Source organism: Phaenicophaeus curvirostris, unplaced genomic scaffold (genome assembly GCF_032191515.1).
Source record: "Phaenicophaeus curvirostris isolate KB17595 unplaced genomic scaffold, BPBGC_Pcur_1.0 scaffold_46, whole genome shotgun sequence".
In the NCBI taxonomy this organism is placed as follows: domain Eukaryota; kingdom Metazoa; phylum Chordata; class Aves; order Cuculiformes; family Cuculidae; genus Phaenicophaeus; species Phaenicophaeus curvirostris.
This window is the reverse complement of record NW_027206669.1, coordinates 1,507,026-1,523,643: the sequence shown is the minus strand read 5'-3', so window position 1 is coordinate 1,523,643 and position 16,618 is coordinate 1,507,026.

Sequence of the window (16,618 nt, the reverse complement as noted above, 5' to 3'; positions counted from 1 at the left end):
GATATAAGGAAGAAATTTTTAACGCTGAGGGTGGTGAAACCCTGGAATGGGTTCCCAGAGAGGTGGTTGATGCCCCATCCCTGGAAACATTCCAGATTGGGTTGGACGGGGCTCTGAGCAGCCTGAGCCGGTTGGAGATGTCCCTGCTCGCTGCAGAGGGGTTGGACCAGAGGACCTTCATGGCACCTTCCAACGCAAACCATTCTGTCATTTTCTAAGTGAAAATGAAGAAATCGCATTGGCCAAACAGGCAGGAGGATGGTGGTGACGAGGAGCAGCCCCTGTCATGCGGTTCAGGTTGCTGTAGCTGGCATCAGCCTCCTCATCCTCTTCAAGCTTCAATATTTGTGTTGTCACCTTACAGCCCATCTGACAGCTTCAGCACAACAACCCTTTTTTCAGCAGCTCAGAGCAGCCAAGAGAATGTTCTCAGCTCACACATTCCATTGACTTTCTTTGCTCTCTTTGCCTTTCAAGTTTTATCTTTAATATATCTCTTACCCTGACCTCTTGTCAGCTCCTTAATCAGAACTTTACAAAGCATATTGAAATATTTGTGAAAGACAAAGTAAAGCCAAAATGTGCTACTAGTTACATCCAAATACGCCAAAGTTTACTGAGGTACAAGGAAGTCATTAAGATTATAGGTTTCCATCATAAGTATGTCTTTTGTATAATCTCATATGTTTTCTGTATTCATTTGGGAACGGACAGCTGCACAAGAAGAACGTGAAGAAACGTCAGAAAAGAATTAAAGAGTTGGAAAAGTGCATCAGTTTAGAAGAGCAAGCAAACTACAACCTCAGCCTGCAGCTGAAAGAAATGCTTGTCTCTGTCTCAGAAAGGAGGCACATCTTTGAGGCAGCTGGTGAGTCACAATTTAAGTTACAAGCAAAGAACGTTCAGAAGATATTGCCAAGGCCAGATGGTCCTGTTCTCCATCAGCATCAGCTAAGGGACAAGGAGCACCTACTTCTTATTTTATGTGCACTACTAGTAGTACTTTTTCTACCACAATGTTTACTTAAGAGCATGCCCTTGTAACCAAAGTTAATTGACTAAATTGCTGAAACTATTTATAGTCATTAATACCTTCAGTAGGCAACAGGGCATCATTCTTTCACTTCTTTCCACCCATTCAAGGGAATAGAGGAAGTAAGGTGAAGGGTATTCACCATTGGTAAAACTGTAGAGATCTTTCCCGTAGCAAAAGATTTTCAAAACTGTGGGTACTTGCCAGAAACTAAAGGAAGCATTCCAGTGCCTTTTGAATTTTTCTGCTTTATTCAGAACTGTAAAGACTCTTCAGCCGAACTGTGAGTCTCTTTTAAAATGCTTGCTTATTCTATACAAAACTTAGAAGAACCCCAGGACAGGGCCATATAAATACAAACTATACATCATCTGCAAATACAGGCTAACCCTTATATTTCATTTTATGCAGACACACAGCACATTTCTAATGAGATTGCAAAGCAGCGCTACCAGGAGATTTTGACGCAGAAACACTTACGGGATCTTGTAAAGGAACAGGAAGAACAGTTTGAAACTCTTCAGGCAGAAGCAGAAAGATGGAGATTAAGAACATTTCCTATCTTTTAGTAATCAAAGTCCAGGTAGATGTATAATACCGTGGTCTTGTCTGAGAAAAAGATCTTGTATGTCTGCCTTTTCTCTCTGAACTTTTCTTTCCACAAACAATTTCTTCTGTAACTTCTTTAAAAATAACTTCAGTTTGAGAGATACCTGTTTGTCCGTTTTGTACAATTTATACCTAGTCTTATCCCCATTATATTTCAACTCGTGAGATTTATTTCTGCTCTTTTGATTTTATAAACCACATCACTCATTACAGAAAACAAATGGTGCAAGAAATTGTAGACTGATAGAAGAACAGGTGAGGTGTGCTTGTACATCCTTAGTCTGCAATATGCAACTGCAGACATTTTGAAGGCAAAATAGTGCAGGAAAACTATGAATTTTCAGCTGCTTCAGTTCATGGCTACGGCTTTGACTTAATTTTGCTTTTTAAATATGTTTTAACCTGTGATGTCACAGGTGTACATTGCTGAGATGAAGTTGTTTCAGCATGACCAGGTATGTGCTACAGTGGTGCGATAGAAGTTACCCCCAGCCTGCAGCAGCTGTGGCTGCTGTCACCAAGAGAATCATGAGAAAATGAGGTTTAGAATCATCTGGCCTCCTGAAATAGCTACAGCTCTCTCCCACCCCTTTGCATTGATAGGCAGGTTTTTCTCCTGCCAGATCTCTCCAAGACCTGCAATTAGCAACGCAGGTTGTTCTTAATTCATTCTCTCTGGACAGCAAGAGTTAGTATTCTAACAAGCAAGTAAGAAGTACAGATTTAAGTCTAGCAGTGATAGGGCTCATGAGAGGGGTTCGATTTTCTTTCCCTTGACATGTGTAAGAAATTACCCCCTTAAGGAAATAGGAAACAGCATCTGTAAACAAAGCAGTTAAGGCACAACAATAAGGAATGTGATCCCATAGAACAGCAGTCATAGCAGAGAGGGCTGTAGAGTAGTTAAGACTTAAATATTGTTACAATTGAGAAGCCATGATTTCAAGAATAAAAACAGACAGAAGTCACCACGCTCTCTGCACAGACCATGAGGAGAAAATAAGCAATTTCAAGTTTAGTAAAAAAATGACATTGATTGGAGGACAAATGAAATGCTGAAGCTTTATTCAGCTTTATGATGCTGTATTTGAAGCACTCCTATTAGATGAGGCCTTGCTTTTCTTATTTATTTGAAGACAGAAAGCACCCTGGCTCTCACATGAAGTAGCAGAGTAGATAGATGTTGACTGCAATTTTCTTGCCTTCCCTTCTATTACCTCAGGCTGTGGCAGAATGCTTGAGGCACGCTTCCCTGGAGATGGATGTCTGGACCAGTACCTGAATACAAGTGCATTCTGGCACATTTCCCTCGATAATAATTAAAGCTATTCAAAATATCTTATTGCAGCTTCAGGATATTAACATGAAAATTAGTTATTTTCATGTAACTAGCAAAATGCTGTCATTGACTGGCTGGCAGCAGGAAGACAGTTGTAAAATAGGGATGTATCTATGAACAAAGATCTGAACTCTTCCCCATGCGAACATCAACAGAAATTACAAAATAATGCATTCTAAGACAAGTAACCATGCAAAGACTAATCAAAGAATGGACTACCTTCTAAAGTATAACTTGATATAATTTTATTTTTATTAAATAACTATTTTCCAGGTTGTTTCCTGTTAAGTAATGCCTTTTACAGTGCCTACCGTATCCAAGTACTTCTCTTTACAAGTATGTCCTGAGAAAACCTCCTAACCTCCAAGCATAATGTCCCGAAGTCTGCTCTCTGATCAACGCTTCTTATGTGATCAGAACTCAGTCTTTTCTGCTTATGCGTGTGTGTAACTGAACGCTTCGCACCTGTAGATTATACATCTACAAAATCTTCTTCTGTTCTGCTGTAGTGCAATAACTGGTCTTCTAATCCAAAAGAATCAATCAGCTGAGTGAGACTCACTTTCTTGCCATCTGCAGAAAAGGCTGACTGTAGCTCATACAGCATCAGCTGGGTACTGTTTCTCCATTTCACTATCAAAGCCTGCAGTTCAGACAGGTTGTTCTGAAATTGGGACAAAAAAATTCATCAGACCACAGTAGTACTGTCACTTTAAATTATGTGTACCAGCCTTGTCCTTCATCATCACAGCACAAAGTCCAAAGAATATATAGCCCGTTGAGCCTTTTTACTCACAAGTAGTAAATCATCTCAGATTTGAAGTTGGGACACATGGTTGCAATGAATTAAACTTGATGTTTCTTGTTGCCTTTGTGCTTTCAGGTGGCAAACCAGAGGATCCACAACAATCAGTTTTATTTGCCATGGCATTTTGTAACGAGGGACTGTATGCAGCTGGAAATGTAAGGCATCCTTTATGCTTGTAACTTATTGTGTGAAAATCAAAAAGCATTCAAATGGAGTGTATTTGCAGAGCTCACTGCAAAGACAGAAGTCAGAAAAAAAGTGGAGGTCCTCTCTGGTTTTGTCATATATCTTCTTTGTTAGAACTTGAGACAAGAACTCAGAAAGGAGCAGGGAGGGAAGAGATTCCATTTTTTAAGTCAAAGAAGGAACCAAAGAGGACAATACTATTTTTAACAAAAGGCAAAGAGAGTTCTAGAGGAACAGGAAAGAAGGATGGACAAAAAATAGGAGAGGAGAAAAAAATGACCAAGAGAACCACCAAATTGTTTTGTGCTGAATCTCACTCAATATTTAATCCAAAATGATGATTACATTATACAGTGCTGCTTAAGAGAGGGACAAATCCCTATACTGTCACAAAAGAAACAATGTGGAATCTCAAGTGTTTACTAATGAGAGAGTCTGTTGTCAAACATGGACTGTTAGTAAGACTTGTATTAAAAAACACCTTGATTTTTCAAAAAATGCGTTATGCAGGATAAGAGTCATCTGGATTTAAACGTCATGAAGGCAGATGAGACCATTAGCAATGAGATACAGTTAAACACACTTGCTCCAGAGAATTTCAGAAGGTTTTGCCAGTTCAGTTTGCCAGAGTGGGTGGGTTAATTGACCTTCAGGCTGGGATAATTGACCTTGACCTGATGTGGATTTGTACTTTTCTGCACAGGGGGGCGTTTTATTCTTTTATCACATCAAAGATCTGCAGTATGAGACGAAAATCTGCGTTGATATCTTAAAACCCATATCCAGCCTCATATTCTCACCTGATTACGCTGTGCTTCTGCTTGTCACTGACCAGGTATAGCATTTGAGATAACGGCATTATATAATGGCATGTTCCTTTTATTCTGTATGTGCATGCTGGCACTGCCAGTATGAAATGTCTGTAATGTAATCACACAAGTCAACAAATTATACCAGAGGTAAACTTAGCCCATCTTGTGTTTGCAATGAAATCTTGGGCCTTGGGTACATCAGACCTACTGTGGCTATGCGGGAGACTTGTTCTGTGCATCTATCTGAATTTGTCTGGCCACCCAGTCAAAGATCCTTCTTTGACCAGCCTGATGTCCAGAAATCTTACACAAGAGTCCCAAATCCTCAAATTATCCCTGGTTTTCCAGACCTTTAATAATTTAAATTGGCATTTAAATGTGGTTTGTTTGGGTTTTTTTGTGGGGGTAACTTTGGTCACACTTTGTCTCTGATTTCACTCTCCTTTTGTAAAATGCGTAGAGAAGTTCTAAAATCTATGTCTACATTAGTTATGAATTGTTTCTAAAAGGTTTTGAGGTCTTTAGATAAAAACATCTTTTGAAGCTTAAGATTTATTATTTGTGTTTTATGTTGCTTTAGAATATTGATTGGTTTCTGGAGCAATACGAAATAGGGTGGTTTTAAATTAAAGCAGTTATGAGAAACAAAACTTGGAAACGTGACTAGCTGGATCACTCTCAAATGAACCATCCTGATTTTCAGCTAGTGTAAATTTATATAATTTACTAAATTCAGTTGAATTCTACTGGGCACTTTTTACCTCAATTTAGAGTAGAGTATGAAACTTTAAAGAGCTCAGGAAGATGAGTATTTTTTCTTGAAGTCTTTGACAGCTTTTAATGAGAAGTCTCATAGCCCAGGGATGGATTATCTCTCTCTGTTTGTCAGGGGACAATCTATGCTTACAAACCTGCCCACAGTGGAGAAGCTGTCAAACTCCTGGACACATGCAGTAGTTGTTTCCTGACAGCTGATTTTCTTACTCCAGGGGACAAGTACTGTGTGGTAAGAAATTATTTTCTTCCTTATATATAATTGTGGCTCTTTTCAGATGACCAAAACGTTGGTAAGACACAAAATCAAAAGCCTTGCAGAGATCGTGACTGTTCTGGTGTTTGTTACAGTTGTGGAAAACCTTCTCATTAAGGAATTAAATGGCATTAATTCAGGTATGGCCTATAGAAGGGTCAGAACTTGCCCTGGAATGCAGGGTGGATAATTCGCAGGCTGCTAAAATGTTGTATGGTTCTGCTGTTTATTTGCTGTCTCACTAGTGGTCAGGAACACAGCTGAGCAAAAGGTTGATTCAATTCAGAGAACAGATGTCGGAACAAGGAATCCCTGCTGATCTTTTCAGCCTCCAGCACAAACTGGAACAGCCTGAGAGATGCCTTTGTCCCAGGTCCAGGGACAACGAGGCATTACTCATGGATCTGTTCATTCTGAAATATTCCTTGCTTTCCTCCTGTGTCTTGGATTCCTGCAACTCTGATTCATCTCAAGGCCATGAATTCTTCAAGTAGCCAGCCCTGAAATTCTGGGGTGTGAATCAATTAGTTTTGCTGATAATCTGTTTGTTTGTCAATAACATGGGAATGACAAATTTTACCTGAGTCTGAATGAGTGATGTGAGGGTTGATTGATCTCTAGCCACACTTCACTGTGGAATTATAAAATTTCCTGGTTATAAGAAGGCCTCAAAAACATGATACACATAATTTTTCATGTGAGAAAACCAGATGTCACCTTAAGCCCTTTCCTGTGCAAACAAAATGATAAGCAGGTTTTCTATTGCAGGCTGAATGGTGGGAGTGCTAATATTGATCAAGCTTACATGTTTTGCCCTAGATTGTCTCATTCTGCTTAAAAAACATTCCTGTATTTGCATCAATTCACAGAAATGATTACACATTTTCCGTAGGTAGGCGTACCTTGCAGCAACTGGACTTAAAGGGAATTCAAGGTAATTTCAAGCAAAACTAGTAATCCTTGATCTGCTCTGCTCAGACACTATTTGAATTTATATTCTATAAAAGATCACTAGTCATTTCCAGACTATTTGGTTATTCCACTCTCTTTTGACTATGTTTTTTTCTCTGTTCAATAGTCTGTAACAATTTCAGGTGAAGTACAAGTTTGGTTCCTGGAAGATGGAACTTGCCTCAGCAAGCTCAACCTTGATATTCAGGTACACGCAACCAGGAGCTCATTTAGTGACTGATGCTTGAAGTTTTCTTTAGTATTTCTTAATTCATAGCATAATATTCCACAGATTTGGATCAACCTGTGGTGAGGAAAGATCAGTAGTGTCTCTGTACAACCCATGAAAGAGATTTAAAAATATTACGTTTACTTGAACTAATCATCTATTGAACTGGGCCATAAAGCAGAGGCAACATGTCAACCTCATGTCATAGAATCATTGAATGGTTTGGGTTGTTGTAGTGATGTGTCTTTAAGCACATATTTGTAAATAACAATCTAAATTTTTATAATATTTGATGAAATATTTATTTTTAATGAGTGTCAGAACTGAATGGAAAAGTTTTGAGTCTGTAAAAACTAAATGCCTTGAATGACCAGGCTCTTGAAACTGAGTTGATAAAAGTATTTAAAACTGTTAATGCTTTGTCCTGATTTAAGATGCGTTCAAACCCTGAAATCTGACACAGTAAGAGACTCATCCCTTTCTGTAAGAGCTGTACACATAACAATGCACTCACTGTTTCATTGAGGTGGGACTTATTTCACTTTAAATGTGGATATAATGATTTTTTTCTGAGGAGTGCAGAATTGGCTTTTGATATGTAGATACAGAGCATAGGGAAAAAAGCCAAGACGTCTCTAAAATACTTTGTTAAAAACAAGTTTTTTAGCTGAACCATTTGAGGTTTCTTCTTCAAATTTTAGGGACTTCTAAATAGTAAAAGAAGTCGCATACTAACATACAGAATAGTTGTAAAAAAAGGTATGGAACTGTTAATCATATTTTGTTTCTCAACTAGGCAACAGCTATGGCTTGCTGTCCCTCCTCCAGCAGCGTTGCTGTTGGGACCATAAGAGGTCAAATCTTATTTTCTTGATGTTACCAAAGCTGAAGCTCCACGGGTTGTTCACAGAATTTTTCTTTCCAAATTTCCAGTGTTGTCTTTGCAGTAAGTATGAAGCAGCAGGGGCAGTAATATTGTCAATCTGTTTCTTGAGTAACGCTGTTAGTTGAACAAAAAAACTGTTCAAGCTTTGATTCCAAAAATAACAAAGTAAAATATTTTGATGGTTTCAATTATTTTCCAACATATTCTGAATTGCTTGCAAGAGAGGTAGTGGCAGGATTTATATGAGAGAAATATAATAAACCTGTATTTTAAGAAGGTTTAACTGAGCACTGAAAATACTCATGTATAAGATCCTTTCTGGCAGATCACTGTGTGCAATAATTATGCACAATTCCATGTATCCAACTTTAGAGGGCCATTTCTCACTAGAAGTAAATTTAAGTTTTTGTGAAATTAAGTATAAGCCTTTTGGTCATCCCTTTTTATACGGTGGATTTTTATTACCATTGTTAATTATTCATTTGCTCACTGTTCTGGAATTTACCAGTCCTCCTGTAATAAGCTCTAGTGATGTAAAAGGCTTTTTTTGTTTGGTTGGTTGCTTTTTTCCATTATTGAAAAATCTGAGAGTATTTTACTTCTACTTTTTAAAAAATAAAATGGATATTGAACAGTTAAACTTTAATATTAGTCTGCCTGTTATTTGGAGACTCAGATGTGATCACTTTCCACAGCTACCTAAGATAAAACATTAAAAATAGATACGGAAAGCAACTCATTCAAGGTCAAATCAATATAAACAGAGCCATGTCTATTAAAAATAATATCAAAATCTGTATAGCCGTTTTATTTTTAAAAACATAAACTTCATTAAAGATTTGCTGAAGTTGTTAACAGACTGCTATGGAGCATCGTTAGCTTTAGATTGACCACCCACACAATTAGAAATTGCACTCATAACTGCACTTTATATCAGACCCTAATCCTGTAAACCTAGAAGCTGAAATTTCAGTTGCGTTTATGCCCTCAGTGAAGTCAGCAGAGTTATTGGAGTGGAATTATTTGACTCTTTTTATTGAGCTGTTTTCTATTTGGATTTTTTTTTCACCTAGTTATGACCAGAGTGGCCGGTTCCTCATCACTAGGGCTGCAGAAGGACATATCTTTATTCTAGATGCCCGGCCTTCAAAATTATTCCAAGTTCTTGGATATGTAGGTAATAAATGTTACAGCATTAACTACACTGTGTTTTCACTATTTACTGTATTTTAGGTGTACTTGCTTTTTTTTTTTTTTATTTAGTTTTAGTTAGCAAAGGAGCAGGTCAGTCAGAGGGAAGAGAATGGATTAGCTAACCAGCTGATCACAACTCCAGCACAAAAGGAATAGTAGTGGCAAAGAACTTAAGACTTTTGTGGCTCATCTTGAGAGAATTTAGAGTAAAAATCCATAGGTCATGATAGCTGGGTGCAATTGCCTGCCCCGGACATCTTTAACGTGAGGACTGCTGGAACTGTCAGCTTTGCTGCTGGATGCTAAAGAATAAAAATGATGGAATTTTAAGTCACAGAATAATTCTTCAGAAATTTGTGTATTTGTTTTTGCAGCCTCTCAATTCCACTAACGTTATACTTACAGATCGCATCTATAAGTATAGACCTTCATCATAACTTTAAGTGGTGGTTATCAGCAGAGAACCTCAAAATTGCTACAGTTCAAGCTGGATGTAAAGTCATATTTGAATGTTTAATGTCATAGTAACACTTAGCACTCTCAGTGCTGGATGCCTCTAGCTGAAGTTGTGCGCGTGCCGCACTTTCCAAAACCAGGTTGTGGCTTGTCTGATATTTTCATGCAAGTTCCAAACTGTGTGGTTGAGCTGAGATGTGTCCTGAACATGGGTCTCTTTGTTTGATGTGATAACTCGGCAAAAACGTTACCGTGATTCAGTAACAATTTGCATTGATGTTCCCTACCTGCTTCAGCCTTAGCAGATGAAGTGCTGGATCTCTCTGTAGTTTCTGACTTCAACAAGGACTTAGTTGAAGTGGCGGCACTTCTTAATGTGGGAGCGGGCCAGAGAGCAAGACTGGAAGTTTTTTATCTACCTTCAGAACTCACAACAGGTAAGAATATATATTCTGTGATATTTTTCTAAGGGAAGATCATATTATTGCCATCCATTAACACAAATCTTAATCTCTTTCTTCATCTCCTCTGTACATTCTCCTGGGACATCATTTCTCATACAGCATTCGGTAGGCTTTATAGTCAGCTCAATCATTGCAAAATGTGATCTTTTAAGGGAAGGCCAAGGAAGGAAGAAGTAATTCATTTGCAGATTCACAAAGCCATCGCTTAACAACTACTTCTACTGGTGGTGGTTGTTATTGCTGTTATTATTACTATTGAGTGGGCAATGCCCGAAGCCAGTCACAGAGACCTTGTTCTAGGCATCACCCTTTTGCAGACTAGCATATCGGGTGTTCAAAGGGGAATCAATCCCACCAGCCTCTTCAAAGAATTATTATAGGTATGTAATAGCTCAGAAGGAAAATATTAAAGGTTGATCTATCTAAAAAAATAGTGATTCCCTGTCTTTGTTATAGCTTTTCTGTGTAAAAGCACCAAGGAAAAAGTCTACTGTGTTTAAAAAATATTACCTTGTGTCCCAATAGGAAATGTTAAAGAAACTTTCTATGAGAAAAGTGTCACTATGAGGAAAAGGGGGGGGGGGGGTTAAGGACGCCTAAGAAAGGCAAACTTCCATTCACCTTCTGGAAAACTGATATTCTTGGAATGATCAGTTCGGGGCACTTTCTGGAAACAGGTGGAAAACTAATTCAGTTGTCATGAGAGGTCTTAAATGCATAAATTTAACTAAGGCACAGCAGAGCAGGGTAAATCAGGGTATGCAAACAATTACATCACTGTGGTTAAACCGTTTCTAGGACTTCTTTAGAGCTGTCTCTCTGCTTCACTGCAGTGTGCTAGATTGGCACGACCCCCAGAGTAAGTGTCAAACCTAGGTGTCTTAATTCCTAGTCTCCTTGAAAACTCACATAATGCTCACTCCTTGCTGAGACTGATTTTCTTAATTACTTGATGGGTGAAGCACCTGCATTAGTGGTAATGATGCCTTTTCCTCCCTGTTTCTTTTTTCACGCTTCTAGATAATGATGAGTATGTTAATGACCAAGGAATGTTTGATGCTAGTGCCATTAAACAGGAGCGTTATGATCTGGATTGCCCTTTGAGCTCAGCAGTCAGATTGAAGGATAATATTGTGTATGGTTACTGTACCTCTGGACTTTTCATCTGTAAATATCATCTCACTGAAAAGGTAATTTTCTGAAGCTGCTTTATTTTGGGTGATGGTTAAATACCATCAAACAAAGGCTGTAGCTGAAGTTAATATAGCAGGATATTATCATAAAAAGTCATCTCTGCACTCAAAATATCTACTCCATCCATAAACATCAACTTTTAGTATCCTACCACCTGCTCAGAAATCTGGCAAAAGCAATCTTCTTGTTTGATTACAGAGAAAGCCAAATGTTGCTTCTTAAAACTTGTACAGCTTGCAGGCACTTCATGTGTAGCTTCTGTGTTGGAGCTGTGCTTTTGTGCAGTCTGCTGAGTAACTGGAGTATCCAGCTCTTAAAAGCACTGAGCCCATGTGAGCCCATGACTCTAAGACACAACTGCAAACCCAGCTCAGCCCTGCCTGAAATGAAGTAGTGGTCACTGTCATTGCCTGCTGATGAACTGGACCTCTCTGTAGCTCATAGGTCTCCCCCAGTTTGAGTCAGGTCAAGGAAGAAGGTGAATTCCAAAGGTGGGCATTCCTCCTTGACAACTCTGGGCCCAGGCACATAAAAACACACAGACCCTTTTGAAGAGATGAGAAGCAAATCATCGTAGCAATGTTACTGCTTCCTGAGCTCAGAAATCCAAGTGTTTGGATTGTAAATCACCACATGTGATAACCCACAAAACTGCCATCAGCCTTCTCAAAATGGCATAGACATCTCCATAATCTGAACTGCTGCTAACATTTTCTTTGTTCGGCAGACTCTATCGGAAGACCCATCAGTATTTTTATCAGAGAAGAGGATTCGTAGCAATCAGTTTGGATCGGGGATCCTCTGTTTATCACCCAACGGCCGGTGGCTGGCATCAGCAGCGAACGATGGTGTTTTGTTCGTCTATCACACTCCTACTATGGTAGGTAGGCATCCAGGTACAGGCTTTGTTTGGTGTACGCGAGAAAGAGGTGTGCAAGCTACTTTCTTTCACTGGAAGCTTTTCTTTGCTTGAATATAAAGTGTTCCAGAAAAATTTACGTTGAACATGAACTGTCATAACATTATATAGTACAATTGTTTTTATAACTGATGATTATACAAACTACTTACTTTCTTCTCCAGCAAATCTTGGGGTAGATAATTTTACTACTTTTCGTTATCATCACCTGCAAAATTAGTATTCTAGAAACTTGTCCCATCTGTAGTCAAAAATCACAAAATCATAAATCCTAGGCTTTTATATACTTCGTGTTGACATTTTGGATTGACTTCTATAAGAAAATACAGAAGCATAGTTTATAGACATACCCTGTTACAAAAACATATTTACTCATACTGCTTCTGTGACTTTTCTAGGATATACTCGCTCGTATGCATTGTCACTCATATCAAGGAGGAGGAATCAGATCCACGGTATTTTCTCTGGATAGCAAATTTATCCTTGTTATTGGGAAAAATGATGGTGCCCTGGTGTGCCTGAAATGGAAGTATGTATAATATTGATGGTGTGAATTTTTGTATCCTGACAGACAAATTTTGCATCTATTTGTGATTCTAGACTTTTTATTAGTCTCAAAGTAAGGTTAAGAATTAGATGAAGTCACTCCTCTCATCATTAGAGGTAGCTTCCCTAGCTCATTTAAAGCTTCCCACCAGTGTTGTGGAGAATGTCTTGGACTTTGGGTGCGGTTGCAATACAAGATAAAGGAGTGTCTTCTGATAAGCATTACCCATAATAAGCTGCTTATCACTCTCAAATAAACCATCTGGAATGGGGTGTCTGAGGATCTAAGCCATATAATCTCATGAGATACCATTTTATTTCAGTGATTAGGGGACATTACAGATTTAATGGGAGGGAATTGAACTGTGCCCATAGAGAGCTCTTAGCAAACATTAGGAGTGAGGGACACGTGAAACTACAGCTTTTCTGTGGTATAACAAATGTTCAGGCAGATGCATAAATGGAAGATGGGTCCACCAGAGTGGTATTTCTACTCTGGGGAATGAATCTTTCAGAATTTCTAATTCTGAAGAAACTTCACTTAATTATGAATGCTAGAACTCAAACAATATTAAATCATATGTAAAAATATTGAATAGGCATTTTTGAACAACTTAGTAATTTTGTTATATGGAATATTTAATAATTTGTCCTTTATTATAAGACATAAAAATACATCAATTTATTTTCCATTTACTAGGAAGGTAAAGAATACTGAAGCTGAGGAAGCTGATCTTCACTGGCGATCTCTTCTTGCTATACTGAACAAGTCCACTTCAAATGAAAATACTGTTTTACAATCCATGGCAGAACGGCATTTTGACCCAGAATCCACAGCAGAATCACTTCCAGAAGGGAAATTTAAGGTGGGGGTTTTTTTTATTTTTAGGGAAGCGGGGGGAAGGTTTGATCATTATCCTAAAATTGCACATGATAAAAACTGTCCTCCAAACAAACTCTGATCCTTTTGCAGAAGTAGCAAAATACTCCCAAGGATAGGCTGAATATGCTTAATTCTTAATTTGTAGAATAGTATAAACAAGGAAATGGAATAGTTATGGGAAGATGGCATTCACAGCTTCAGTTTCACATGGTTTCTTCAGCCACAGAAAACTCTGTGAAAGTCAATTTCTCCTCATGTGAAATTATTTGTCATTTCCAGTGTGATATTACTGCTATACATTGTGTGTTGTTTGTTTTCCTGTTGAAATCAAGCAAAGCAGCAATTACAGAAGTTAGTAATGTCAGGCCATTTGAGTCAAAAGGCTTTGCATAACAGCAAGGGTTTTCTGGACCAAATCTGGAGCCTGGTTAGGGAGTAAAAATATTGTAACATTCTCTTTAATGACGTGGTGGTGCTTCTAATGCGAGTCCAATTTTTATTTTATTTTGGTCTCTCTCTTATTCTCTCTAAGTACCTGAGATGGATGTTTATATCCTTAATTTCAGGATGCATCGCTTAAATCTTCCAATGTAGAGGTGACAGAGGAAGACGGAAACGTCACCAGTTCATATTCAGCCAATACCAATGAAATGACGTGGATAGATCAGAAAATGAAGAAGGTACTTCGATAGAACAAGTAATAATCAAAACAGGAGTTTTCAAGAGTCAGTAGTGATTTGAATTATGTGCTGTAAAGTAATCTACTTTCTAAAGCTCTTCTGACATTTGGGCCTCCCTTTAAGGCGTTGCCATCTAGACCTTTAGAAAAGTTAGGGTCAACGTTATAAACACACCAGAGCAGGTACTGAGCACAATAGGAGCTCTAAAGGCCAAAAGGCCACTTCTACACAAGGAGTAAATGAAAAAAAAAAGAAATTGCCAGAGAAATCGGCTTCCTTTAGAAACTTGTAAAGATGTTTTTCTTCTAAATGTCAAGAAGTTACACAGAAGATTATTACCAGAAACCAAGCAGGTGCTTCTTCCCAAGGGCCAGAATAAAAAATTCTACAGCACTGATAAATCAATAGTCAACAATATGACATTAATTGCAAACCCCCTGAGGTTTGTTTCAGGTTAAGGTTGAGGTGAGTATGATGTGGAACCAAAGTTTTTTAAGAGTAAAAGTTCATCAAAGATCTAATAGTGTGCAGAGAGGGGATTTAGTGCTTTGTGAGTCTGGAAATTGCTATATTAATGTTAGCATAGATAATTTTTTTCCTCAGAAATATGAATTATGGGTGGTAGCAGGTTCTTTTTGTTATGAACCAGAGCTGTATATATTCTCCAGCTTCTGGGGCTCAATGATAAGACGAAATATCATTGCTTTCTGTGTGATCTCAGGAGTGACTTTCTTTCTTTCCTTATTTTAAGCTCTGTTTCTGTATAACCAGTTTACAGTGTGAACTGGGTGTACAATCATTTTTCTTTTTAGCAGTTCTAAGAATCAACCTATTGAATTAAGCTTATGTCTATTTCAGTTATTAATCCCTTCTGAGTTTTGTTTTCTGTACAGATAATGTTCCTTTAGATCACTTCAGTCGTTTCCTGGGTTATTTTTTATTTTCAAAAATATATCTGTTGTATGTCAGGTCATTAGAGAAGAGACTGAGAGGTTTGCTAACCAGAAGAAAGAGCTGCAAATGGGAATTAAAAAGCTGCATGAAACTGTGAGTTTCTTACAAGTGTAATGGCTTAGCTTACAGTTTTGTTTACATGTACACTTCCTTTACAACTATCAGCTCTAGTGCTTAGTTACATTTTTGTCATAAACACTGAGCAGACAGGTAATAGAGAGATTTGTCTCTTCAGGGACAGCGTGCTGAACCTGTCAGGAACAACTGTCTGGTTCTGAGGTTCCTTTGCTCCAACTAAAAAATTTGTACCACCCTTATATCTTGAGCAATCTATGCCCTCAGCAGGCTAGTTTCTGCTGGTCTAACAGCCTTCCGTTATAGAAACTGTCATCCTCTCCTCTTCCTTCTCCAGTTTGTTTTCCAGTTGCTCAGCTCCCAGCATATCCTGCTGCATGGGGCTGTTCCTCCCCAGATGCAGGATTTTGCATTTCCCTTTGTTGAACTGCATGAGATAGATAAAAACTTTTGAAAGTTCTCAGAACTAAAGAATGAACAATTCCATGCTACAGATTCTTAGAAAGTATGCACAACTCCACATATAACATCCAAATGAGCTTTAAGGGAAGGATGAAATATATTCACATAGTAGTCTCTGTCACTAGGTACAGGCAGCACGTTCTACCAATTACCATGAAGCAGTTAAAAGTGGAGGCAATTAAAATGATTTTCTCTGTTATCAAGTTCCACAGTGTTAAAACCAGTGTTTCCTCTATTCACATTCGAATTACTTTTTATTCCTTATACTTATTTTTTAAAAAAACAGATTCAGAAAATGATGCATGAAAATGAACTGGTGCCAGACATTGAGAAACTGGAGCAGCAGGAGTTCAACCTGGATGTAGAAGAACAGGAAAGAGCACAAGAAAAGGCTGAAGAAGAAGTGGCCAGGGTATGATAGAGTGGAAAGAGAACATTTTAAAACTAGCAGTGAAAAGGAGAAGCAATAACTGAAGAATAGAAGATGATCTCAAAGTTGTTCACTGTTGAGAAGCAGGAAAGCGTAAAAGTATTTTAAGTCACTTTTTGAAGCAGGTGAATCTGCTAATGCAGATATTGCCAGTTGGAATATGATCTATGCCAGAAACTGTAAATCTGACACTGTGACCTTGGGTACAGCGCTGCTTAAGTTCTGGAATGCTTTTCTTCACATATGAAATGACACCTTTCAGTAGCAGTAGTATGCAATATCATTTTTGGAGAAGATAGCTGCAGTAGTCTAAGATTATGAAATACGGGTAATTCATTTAATCTGCCAGGTTTGTTTCAACAACTCAATACAAATTGCCTATATCTTGTTGGTTTGCACCACATGTCATTATTTTCTTTTCTGTATCTTGAAAGGTGAGGAAGGAGATTGAAATGGAGAATTTAGCCAACTGCTATTT